Below are 12,025 nucleotides of genomic sequence, written 5' to 3'. Positions count from 1 at the left end.
TGCCTCCCCACGTAGAGCAGCTTGGCGGGGACTGGGATGGCTCCATCGTCCATAACGACCACATCGACTTCCTCCGCGACACCCGGCGTCTGCCCAGCGCGGACAAAGTGGAGGTCCGCCTCGCGCCGGAGAAGGAAATCAGGCCGGCGCCGCGGGATGGCGAGCGGGTGGTCTTCCGCTCGCACTTCCTGCGCGGCTTCGGCCTGCCAGTGAGCGCCTTCTTCCGCTCCTGGCTGGAATTCTATCAGCTCCAGCCGCACCACCTCACCCCCAACGCGGTGGTGCTGCTGTCGGCCTTCGTCATCCTGTGCGAGGGCTATCTTGGCGTCCTCCCCACCCTCGAGCTCTGGGGGGAGTTCTTCCAGTCGAAGCTGGGCACGTGCGTGTGGGGCGTGCCGGCTCAGACCGGCGCCTTCATCGCGTCGCGGAGATCAGGCGCCGACAACCCCTTCCCCATCATCACGCTGATCCAATCGGTGAAGAAGTGGCAGAAGTCATACTTCTACGTGCGGAGCATCGCTCCCCGGGGCGACTACCTCAACCTGCCGGCCTACGTAGCCGGCCCACCGGCGGGGAGGCTGCCCCAGTGGTCCTTCCGGGCGGTGACGCTGTCGCAGGGAGGAAACGCCGCCATCGCCCGCCTGCGGGTGATGGTCCAGTCGGAGGGTCTGACGGGGCCCGACCTCCTGGCCGCGTTCATCACGCGCCGGGTCCTTCCGCTCCAGAGCCGGCCTCATCTGATCTGTCAGATGAGCGGCCAGCTCGATCCGAGCCGGATGTGTACCAAGGAGATGCCGCAGCCCGACGCCGCCGACATGGTGAATTACCTCGCCAACTGCCAGCTTTCCGAAGACTGGCAATTCGGCAAGGAGCCATACAGCCGCGCCAATCCTCCGCCTACGGTACGCTCCCCTCGTCTCTTTTTCTCTCTCTCTCAGCTTTGTCGCCGAGTTCCTCTGGGCCGACTCTAACCCAGTCGGCTTGCTCTTTTGACAGATTCCTCTGCTTCGGCCGGCCGGCGGGGCTGACGTGGAGCGCCGCTTCGTCCCCGACCGGACCGAACACGACCAGGAGGACCCCGACCTGGGGGCGGTCCATATGGAGGACGCCGCCGAGCCGGCCGGCGGCCAAGCCGGCGGCGAAGCAGGCGGCTCCGGGTTCACCGCTACCTTCGACGACTGGCCGGATGAGGACGAAGCCGAAGCCGTCCCGCATCGCCAGCCGGCATCCGGACACGGCGCGGGCTCCTCCGGCGCGCAGCCTGCTCGGGGTAGAGGCCAGAAACGTCGCGCCACCCAGGGCATGTTCGGTAGCCGGACGAAGAAGCCCAGGGGTGGGGCGGCGGCCACCAGGCGGGAAGAGGCGGCCGCGAAGGCGGCTCGCTTCCGCAAAGTGGTGAAGCAGCCGCAGACTGTGTTGGCGTAAGTTCTCTCTTTCTATGTACTGTCCTTCTTTCTTTCCTTTGGTGGTTCTTGAATCTTCGTCTTCTTTTTCAATGGTCAGAGCTCCGCTATCACTTGAGCGGGCGGCCGCCGGCTCCGTCATCGAGTCGCCAGGGGGCTCTGGGAGCACCACCCGCCGCGTAGATCCCCGCGCCGCCCTCCTGGAGGTGACGGAAAGGAACGCGCGGGAGGCGCGGGAGGAGCAGGAAGCGCGGGAGGCGGAGGCACGGAGGGCAGCCGCCGCCCAGGCAGCTCGGGAGGAGGAGGCGGCGAAGGCGCTCGCCGAGGCCGCAGCCAAGGCCCAGGCAGAGGCCGAGGCCGAAGCGGCGGCAGGGGAGGCTTTGATGGTCACCCCTGCGCACCATGGCGCCCGGGGACGTGGATCCCTCGCCAGGGGGAGCCAGCGGTTCCCAGCTGGGGCTGGGAGGAAGCGGCGACGACGTCGTCATCTTGGGGGAGGCGCCGGGGCCGACTCCTCCGACTAGGGCGACCCAAGGCCGCCAGCCTGAGCCTGCGCCCGCACAGTCGGCGGAGGGCGAGCCGGCCGCGGGGGCTGAGGTGGCGGTCCGGGTTCCGCCGAGCCGGCGTGCAGGGAAGGCCGCGTCTGAACCGCAGAAGGCTGCGTCGGAGCCACAGCCGGCCGTGGGCTCCAGCTCGTCGGCCCGAGACGCGGAGGCGGCCAGCGCTACCTCGGGGTGGACGCCGGGCGGAGGGACAGCCGTGGTGAACGTCGCTGCTCAAGACGTCCGGACCGGGCTGCAAAGCCAAGCCGCGGCGCTGAGGCAGTTCACCGACGAATTCCTCGCCACGCGGGCAGCCATCCGGGTTAGTATTCTCATCTTGTTCTTTCTTGATCTTGATTTCTCTCGTGGGGGCGCGTCAGCGCACCCACTGGGTGTAGTCCCCGAGTTCCAAGTCGGCTGCTGAGCAGGCGGCTTGGAACTTCTTGGAGATTTTGTTTTTGCTGCTTTTGTTCTCACTTCGGTCTTCTATCCGTCTTGCAGGACTACCACAACCTCCGAGCGGCCGCCTTCAACTCCCAGGCTCGGGAGCTGACTCAGAAGACCGCCGATCTCACTGAAAGCCGAGGTATGTGACTTGATCTTTATCTCATGTGGGGGCGCGTCAGCGCACCCACTGGGTGTAGTCCCCGAGATTCGGGCCGACTGCTGAGCAGTCGGCTCGGATCTTCCTTGATGATTTCTCATTGTTCTTCTTCTTCTTCTGTCTCTGCAGTGGCCAACGCCAGTCTGAGGGCACAGCTGGGGGAGTCCCAGACTGCTCTTCGTGCCAAGGACGCAGAGCTCGCCGCCTTGGTGCAGGAGCGCGACCGCCTGGTCAAGAAGCTGGCCGACCAGGAGGAAGGCCACAAGGCTGCGCTGAAGGCTGCGCAGGATCGCGAAGCCACCCTCCAGGCCGAGTTCGAGACGGAGGCGGCCGGCTGGGCAGAGGCCAGGCAGACTCTGGTCTCCGGCTATGGCCAGATTGAGGACCTGGTTGACGGTAAGTCGTCTACCCCTTCATCCTTTCTTGCCATCTGCCACTTCGGCTTGTTTTCCTGATTTTGGTGCTCTTCTTTTCTTTTCTTCTTCGCGCAGAGTACTTCCCCGGCTATTCCACTGCCGCCAACCAGGCCATCGAAGCCCGTCGCCAGGCGAAGAGGCAAGCCGGCTTCGAGATCTCGCCAACCGCCGGCCGCTCGCTGGAGGAGCAGCTCCTGGCGATCCAGGCTCGTATCCAGCCGGCTCACAGGCTGCTCCGCCGGCTTCAACGTGCCGGGTCGCAGGTCTTGGCCGCCCTCTGGCCCGGCCAAGTGGTCCCGCGCACTCCCAGTCGGACCGCCGACTGGCTGGAGGTGGCCGTCGGCCGCTTCGAGGCTTGGAAGGCGTCAGCGGCTCGCTCCGGTGCCAGGCGGGCGCTGGAGTTCGTCAAGGCCTGGTATCTCGGCCTGAACCTAGACCAGCTGTCTACTTGGAGGCAACAAGCCGACGCGGCCGGCCATCATTCGGCGGGCTTCAGCGATCGCCGACTACACCGACACCAACGTCTTCGCCCCCGAGGTGGACGACAACGGAGTCGCCCAGCCGGAAGATTGGTTCGGGATGGACCCGGCGTACGGCGAGGACTCGGCGGAGGAGATCGACTCCAGCGACGAGGGCGAAGAGGAGGAGGAGGGTGAAGACGCCGAGCTGGCTGGTGGAGTAGCCGGCCAGCCTGACCGCGCCTCCAGCACTACGTCGCGTGCGAGTGCGTCTCCTGCCGCCGGAGGTGGTCAAGCCGGGACCAGCTAGGCGGCCACTCCTTCAGCTGGCGAGGCCGCCTTCCCCGACCAGCTCGGCCCTCGTGTCACGCCTTAGTCTTCTTTCTTTTATTTTCCTGTCTTGTTACTTTTGAACAATGTTTGGTTAAGTTTGCACAATTCTACCCACTGGGTGTATTCAAACTTAAGTCTGTTGCCGGCCTGTGGGCGGCTTTATGTATATAAGTTATGCAATCGGTCTTTCCTTGCACTTTCGCTTTTTGTCCTTCTGCTTTTTTCCTTTGCCGCCCTCCCTTGGTTGCCGCCTCCCCAGTCAAACAGTTGCTCTGCAATCTGTAGCCGGGGAGTGCCTGGCCGATTGGGGAGGGGGAAGTACTTTTAGCTCTCCCGGACTTAAGCTAAGTTTTTTAGGAAGCCGGCCAGCCGGCTGCTGTGACAGCCGGCAGGTATATATGGAGGCCGTCTTTTTGCTATATAGGTTAGTTGTTCCTTAGCCGTTTTTCGTGTGGGCGTCCTTTCTGTCTTCTCTCTTGCTAGTCGGACAGTCAGTTCTTTGAGCTGCGACTTTCAACAAGAGAGGACTTGGGAGCCGGCGCACTACTTTGCTGACTTCGGGAAGAACTTAGAATATAGCTCAAGGCGGCCAGTCCCCGGGCCGACTAGTCGGACCCGGTGCCGGACAAGAATTCAAAATGTAATAATACATTCATGGATATGACACTCGTCATTCATAGATAAATAAAAGGCAGTCCCCGAGTACTGTTCGGGGGCCTGTTGGTTTGTAACTTAATACAAAAGGGGTAGCGTGATACATACTGCTTTTCAGCTGTAAAATCGTCTTAGGAGGTTTGCGTTCCATGGTCGCTCCGACTCCTTGCCGGAGTCGTCTCTCTTGCGTGCTCTTGGCTTTTGCGCGTCGATCAAGTAGTAGGAGTCGTTGCCGAGTGCCTTGCTGACGACGAAGGGGCCTTCCCAAGGGGCCGAGAGCTTGTGCTGGCTGGCTGTTCGCTGGATCAGCCGGAGCACAAGGTCGCCCTCTTGGAAGGATCTTGGCTTGACCTTGCGGTTGTAGTAGCGGCGTAGGCCTTGCTGGTAGATGGCGGACCGGCTGAGGGCTAACAGCCGGCCTTCTTCCAGTAGGTCGACGCCGTCTTCTCTTGCTTCTTTGGCTTCCTCCTTCGTGTACATGGTGATCCGAGGCGAGTCGAACTCGATGTCTGTTGGGATGACAGCCTCGGCACCGTACACAAGGAAGAATGGAGTGAAGCCGGTTGACTTGTTGGGTGTAGTGCGCAGACTCCAGAGGACAGCCGGCAGCTCTTCGAGCCAGCAGCCGGCCGATCGCTCCAGTGGTACAACCAGTCGGGGCTTGATGCCGGAGAGGATAAGTCCATTTGCTCGCTCGACCTGGCCGTTTGACTGCGGGTGAGCAACGGACGCTAAGTCCAGTCGGATGCCCTGTGTCGCGCAGAAACGTGCCAGTGCGCCTTTGGCGAAGTTCGTGCCGTTGTCGGTGATGATGCTGTGCGGCACGCCGTACCGAGTAGTGATGTCGGTGATGAATGTCACGGCAGTCGGCCCGTTCAGCTTCTTGATTGGCTTTGCTTCAATCCACTTTGTGAACTTGTCCACAGCAACGAGTAGATGTGTCAGGCCACCGCGGGCTGTCTTGAAAGGGCCCTCCATGTCCAGTCCCTAGACGGAAAAAGGCCAGGTGAGGGGAATGGTCTTGAGGGCAGAAGCCGGCAGGTGTTGTTTGGAACTGAAGACTTGACATCCTCTGCAGCTCTTGACTATTTCTTTAGCATCCTCCAAGGCAATCGGCCAGAAGAACCCATGGCGGAAAGCCTTGGCCACGAGGGATCTTGAGGCGGCGTGATGGCCGCATTTGCCTTGGTGGATGTCTTTGAGGATTGCCACTCCTTTTTCTGGCTCGACGCAACGCTGGAAGACTCCAGTGACGCTGCGCTTCACAAGCTCCCTGTTGATTATTGTGTACGCTGCGGCTCGTCGTTGCACTAGTCTTGCTGCGATCTCGTCAGCCGGCAGCTCTCTGCTGACTAGGAACTTGAGGATGGGTTGGGCCCATGAGGGAGCTGTGACTTCTTCTGCTGTTAATGTGGCCACCATGACTCGGGTGGGTGGGTTGGGTGTTGCATTGGAGTCGACCACGCTTCTTGTGTCGTTGCAGTCCCCGGGCCGACTGCTGCAGTCCCCGGGCCGGGTTCTGAAGTCCCTGGGCCGGGTGCGACTACGTCAGTCCCCGGGGCAGTCGTCGAAGTCCCCGTGCCGCCTGCGGGATTTCTTGGGCCGGATCCGGCTGTTTCTGGCGCAGGCGGTACGAAGATGGAATCCGACTCTGGAGACGGCTTGATGGACGGCTTGAGGAGGCACTGGAGGGAGACGCCAGTCGGTATGGCTTGTCGGGTGGAGCCGATCCGTGCTAGGGCATCTGCTTGGTCGTTGTCGGCCCTTGGCACATGAAGGAACTCGCACCCTTCGAAGTATCCGCTCATCTGCTGGACGAGGAAACGGTAGCTTGCCATGTTTGCGTCCTTGGCGTCCCATTCGCCAGATGATTGCTGGACCACCAAGTCTGAGTCGCCGTAGCACAGGATCCGGCGTATGCCGAGTTCTTTGGCTAGCCGGAGCCCATGTACGAGCGCCTCGTACTCGGCCACGTTGTTGGAGGCGGCGAAGTGGATCTGTAGCGTGTACTTGAGCTTGTCGCCTTTGGGAGAGGTGAGGACGATGCCGGCTCCCAAGCCGGTGCGCATCTTGGACCCGTCAAAGTGCATCCGCCAATGGGTAGAGTCGGGAGCCGGCGGTAAGTACTGGGTCTCGGCCCAGTCAACGAGGAAGTCGGCCAATGCTTGCGACTTGATGGCGGTGCGGGGTTGATAGAAAATCGTGTAGGGCGCCAAGGCAATGGCCCATTTGGCCACCCGGCCGGATGCATCCCGGCTGCCTATGATCTCGGCGAGCGGGGCAGTGCACACGACCGTGATGGGGTGCTCTTGGAAGTAGGGCTTCAATTTCATGGCACATCTTCTGGTAGTGCGGGTAGTTTTGCTTTGAGCTGGACAGTACTTCGCTGAGATAGTAGACCGGCCTCTGGACCAGCTGGGCTTGGCCTTCCTCCGGGCGCTGGACCACAACAACAGTGCCGACGACTCGGCTTGTCGCGGCGATGTAGAGGAGCATGGGCTCCTTCTCAGTCGGCGCAGCCAGGACAGGCGGAGTGGTCAACATTTTCTTCAACTCATGGAAGGCTTGGTCGGCTTGATCATTCCACTCAAAGTGAGTGGACTTCTTCATGAGTCGGTACAGGGGGAGGGCCTTCTCTCCTAGTCGGCTGATAAAACGGTTCAGGGAGGCTAAGCAGCCAGTGAACTTCTGCACATCTCGCAGCTTGGTGGGAATCTCCATCCTCTCGATGGCTTTGACCTTGACAGGGTTGCACTCAATGCTGCGTTCGGAGACCAGGAAGCCTAGCAGCTGGCCGGCTGGCACTCCGAACACGCACTTCTCGGGGTTGAGCTTGATCTGGAATCGGCGCAAGTTGGCAAATGTTTCCTTCAGGTCTTCCAGCAAGGTACCGCGCTTCTCTGTCTTCACCACAATGTCGTCTACGTAGACGTGGGCATTTCTGCCGAGTTGTTTCAAGAGACATTTCTGCATGCAACGCTGAAAAGTGGCACCGGCGTTTCTCAAGCCGAATGTCATTGTCAGGTAGCAGAAAGCTCCAAAGGGTGTGATGAAGGCAGTCTTCAGGCGGTCAGCCGGGTCCAACTTGATCTGATGATACCCTGAGTATGCATCCAAAAAACTTAACAGCTCGCATCCGGCTGTGGAGTCTATCACTTGGTCAATTTGTGGCAAAGCAAACGGATCCTTTGGGCAGGCCTTGTTCAAACTTGTGTAGTCTATACACATGCGCCACTTGTTATTCTTCTTCAAAACCAGAACTGGATTGGCAAGCCATTCTGGAAAGAACACTTCCATGATGAAGCCGGCTGCAAGGAGCCGGGCTATCTCTTCTCCCACGATTCTTCGCTTCTCTTCTGATAGTCGGCGGAGGGGTTGCCTGACCGGCTTCGCATCAGCTCGGACATGTAATTTGTGCTCGGCGAAATCCTTCGGGACACCCGGCATGTCCTTTGGGGACCATGCAAAGATGTCTCGATTCTCACGGAGGAAGTCGGCGAGCTCGCCTTCCTATTTACTGTCCAAGTTCGCCCCAATCACGGCGAACCTCTCCGGGTGCTCCGGGTCTAGAGGTATCTTCTTTGTCTCTTTCGCAGGCTGGAAGGAGCCCTGCGCATCACAGTCCTTGGGGTTGGGGGACAAGGCCGGCTGCTTGCTGGCCATGGCCACTACCCGCTCCAACATCTTCTTCTCTTCGGCCACCACGAGGGACTCGGCCAGCCGGCTACTGGCCATGGCGCACTCGGTGGACTTCTTGTAGTCGCCGGCTACCGTGATGATTCCCTTCGAGCTAGGCATCTTCATCTTCAGGTAGGCATAGTGGGGCACAGCCATGAACTTGGCCAAAGCAGGTCGGCCAAGTAGTGCATGATAGGGGCTCTCCAAATCCACCACCTCGAACCATATTGCTTCCCGGCGAAAGTGATCTTTGTCTCCGAAGAGAACATCCATTTTGATCTTGCCGATTGGAGAGCAAGATAGGCCGGGTACGATACCATGGAAGACGGTGCGACTCGGCATGAGCTGCTTTGCTTTGATGTTCAGCTTGTCCATGGTATCGCGGTACAGTATGTTGATACTGCTTCTGCCGTCTATCAGGACACGGGAAAATCTGGCAGCTCGCCTCTCCGTCGCAAGGGTGACGTCCAAGAACATAGCATAGGAGCCAGGCGAAGGCATCACCTCTGGGTGGTCGGCCTGGCTCCAGCTGATGGGCTTTTCCGACCAGTGCATGAACTCGGCGGTGCTAGAGGCGACTGCGTTTACTTCTTGGTGCTGCCGACGTCGGCTGCGCTTGTCGTCGACTTGACTTGTGAAGACGACGTAGGCGTCGTGCGCTTCGGGGAACTCGTCTTGGATGGCGCCGACTGCCGGCCGGGCCGCCGGCTGCTGGGGAGCTGGAGGCGGCGGGCCGGGAGGCGGAGGCGGCACCATCCCTTCGCCCTTGGTGATGCGGGTGAGCCAGTGGCATTTCCGTGTCGTATGGTTGGACGGCTTCGCGCCGCTGTGGAACTTGCAGGAGCATCGAGTGCTTGTTCGTAGGAGAAAGATGGCTGCCAAGGCGGCCGGCCACCCTTCTTCTTGGGAGCGGGCCGCTCTTCGGGCTGCTCGTCTTCAATGGTGGCCACCTGCCGACTGGAGGAAGTCGGCATGGGGCCCTTGCGCTTGTGGTCGTTCTGGTAGGGGCGCCGGTTAGGGTCGCCAGCCGGCGTCTTGGGAGCCGGAGCAACTACTTTCCCCGAGGCGTCCACTCGGAGCTCGGTCTTCATGGAGGAGTCGGCGGTGGCATACTTGTCGGCGGTGATCAGCAACTCATCGAGGGTAGCCGGCTCGTCGCAGAGGAGTCGGTGCTTGAGGAGGGTGCCCTCTCGGCACCCGGCGGTGAAATACTCGATGGCCTGGACCTCGTGCACTCCCTCGCAGGAGTTGCGGAGCTCGGCCCATCGCGTGAGGTAGTCGCGGGTCGACTCGTTGGGCCCTTGGACGCAGAGGGAGAGCTGGCGAGGCTTGGGAGGCCGCTTGTAGGTGCTGGTGAAGTTGCGGACGAAAACTTCGGTGAAGTCCAGCCAACTGTTGATGCTGTAGGGCTTGAGGCTGTTGAGCCATGTGCGCGCCGTGCCTTGCAGCATCAGGGGGACGTACTTCACGGCGATGCGCCGATTGCCGTTGGCGATGCTGACGGCCGTGGAGTAGTCGATGAGCCAATCTTACGGCTTCACTGAGCCGTTGTACTTGGGTGTGTCTCTGGGGAGCGAGAACCCTTTGGGAAAGGGCTCGTCGCGGATGCGGGGGCCAAAGCAGGGCGGGCCGACATCGTCTTCTTCTTCTAACGCCAAGGATCGAGCAAGGCGGTCGATCCTGTGGCGGGCGTCACTCTCGCCGACTCCTTCTCGGCGGCCGAGTCGGTCGCCAAGAGTCGGATGTGTGATGGGCGGCGGAGTGAGGCGTCTTTCTCTTCGAGGCGGGGGAGGAGGCAGGTTTCCTTGGTGTTCAACCGCCCGAGGGCGGCCATCCGCGTCGCGCTCGATAGTGATGCGAGTCCGGCTGCGGCTGGCAGCCGGCTCCTTGTCTTTCTTCTGGCGCGCGCCGCTCGCAGTCGGCGAGCGGGACGTCGCGGCGTGCTCCCGGCGCGGGGGATGACTATCAGCACGGGCGCCGGCTTCGTGCCATTCTGCAGCCGCGTCGATCAGCTGCTGGATCCGTCTTGTCATGTAGGGGAGCTCATCGGCTCCCAGCCCATTGAGCTCCTCTGCAGCCGCCTCAGCGGCTCGCAGATTCTCGAGCGGGGTGGCGTAGACGGGGCGATCTGCGCCCAGCATGCTGGCAACGGCCGTGCCGCGCTTCTGGACGAAGCCGGCTCGGCTCGGGCCGCTAGGCGGCGGCGTACCGAAGGCGGCGCGGTCGACTTCGCGCTGGTGGGCCTCGGTGAGGCGTCTCATCGAGGCTATCTTCTGGCCCTCCGCGATGAGGGAAAGGCGGCCTGCCTCCAGGGTCTCGGCGTCGGCGTCGGCCGGGATGGGGACGGAGAGGTCGTGCATCGCCGCTTGCTGAGCGTCGCGGGCGTTCTCGCCCGAGTTGGAGACGTGGCTGATGACCAGCACTTCGGTGACAGCGCTGCTGCCGCTGTCAGCTCGAGGGAGGGGGTCGTCGAAGACCACCACGTAGGAGGGGTAGGCGTCGAGCGACGCGGTGTCGGAGTCGACGAGCATCGGGTCGGTGGAGCCGACCGACTCCATGTCCGCAGCGGGCTCGCTGGAGACGTGAAGTTGGTCGAGGAGGCTGACGAGGCGGCTCTCGGGGTAGTCGGTGCCTGCGTCGGACGCAGGCTCGTCGAAGATGTGAGTCTCGCCGAGCAGATCGGCGAGGCGGCTCGCTGCGCAGGCATCGTCGACGCCTTGCAGCGCGTCGGGGCAAACGCCATCGGGCGCAGCAGGCTGGCTGCGCTCGCGGGGAAGGAAGAGGGTTCCCGTCCAGAACAGGTCTCCGGACGACGGTGCACCTGGCCCCACGGTGGGCGCCAAATGTCGGGTGGTTGGTGCGACATATGCCAAGGGATGGCTTATCATTGTGGGAGCCAATAAAACGTCGCCGGTGCCTGGAAACGGGATGAGGCGAAGACATGCACGCCGGCGAATCTTACCCAGGTTCGGGGCTCTCCGAGGAGATAACACCCCTAGTCCTGCTCTGCGGGGTCTCCGCATGATCACTAGATCGGTAAAGGGTAGCTACAATCGCTCCCAGAGCTGTTGGGATCAAGGGAGAAGAAGAACAAGGCTAGCTCTTGCTTCTCTCTATCTATGGTGTGTGTGCTGTGTGTGGGTGTTAACCTAGAAGCCAACTATGCTCCAAGGCCGAAAACAGAAGCCAACCCTTTGCATGGGTGCTCCGGGGGGTTTATATAGGCCTACCCCCCGGGGGTACAATGGTAATCCGACTGGGATCTGGTCCTAGCCGTCAGTGTCTACGCTCGCCGGCTTCTCCGCCGGCTGCTGGGTCCCGCCGGCTGCTGGTTACTTGGTCGACAGGCCGGTCCCACCGCCTAGGGTTTTGTCGGCGGCTGCTTACTGTAGCCGCGCCTCTGATGATGAGGGCTTTGTCGAGGTGAGCGTGGCTACAGTGGGCCGCCTCAGGGGCTATCACCGTAGCCTCACCTCGTCTTGTCTCCTTAATGGGGCTCCTGCTTCGAGGAAGGGAGTAGCCGGCTTCTGGAGGCCGGCTATACTCCTGGCCGACTAGGAAAAGCCGGGCCACCTTCACGCCTCTCTCTGGCTGAAGGGGCCCGCAGTCCTTGGGCCGTACAGGAGTGGGTCGTGGACGACGTCGAGGCTAGCATGGCTACAGTGCCGAGCCGCACGGGAGACGTCCCTCCCGTACGGCCTCCTGTAGCCGTGCCCGCATCGGGCTTCGGGGGTCGTGGGCCGCACTGTGGCCACACCCCGTCACGTCGCCGTTATGTAGGAGTGGTTGTGGTCTAGGCCGGCTCCTAGGAGTCGGCGTCCTTCTTGGCCGGCTTCTTGGAGTCGGCGAGGCTGGGTCGCCTTCCGGGAGTCGGCTTTAGTGGTAGCCGGCCGGGGAAGGCGGCCCAAATGCTTGGAGTGCTTGAAGGCCCAAAGGC

The sequence above is a fragment of the Aegilops tauschii genome, chromosome 2 (assembly GCF_002575655.3).
Source record: "Aegilops tauschii subsp. strangulata cultivar AL8/78 chromosome 2, Aet v6.0, whole genome shotgun sequence".
Taxonomy (NCBI): Eukaryota; Viridiplantae; Streptophyta; class Magnoliopsida; order Poales; family Poaceae; genus Aegilops; species Aegilops tauschii.
Note: the sequence above shows the minus strand (reverse complement) of the source record.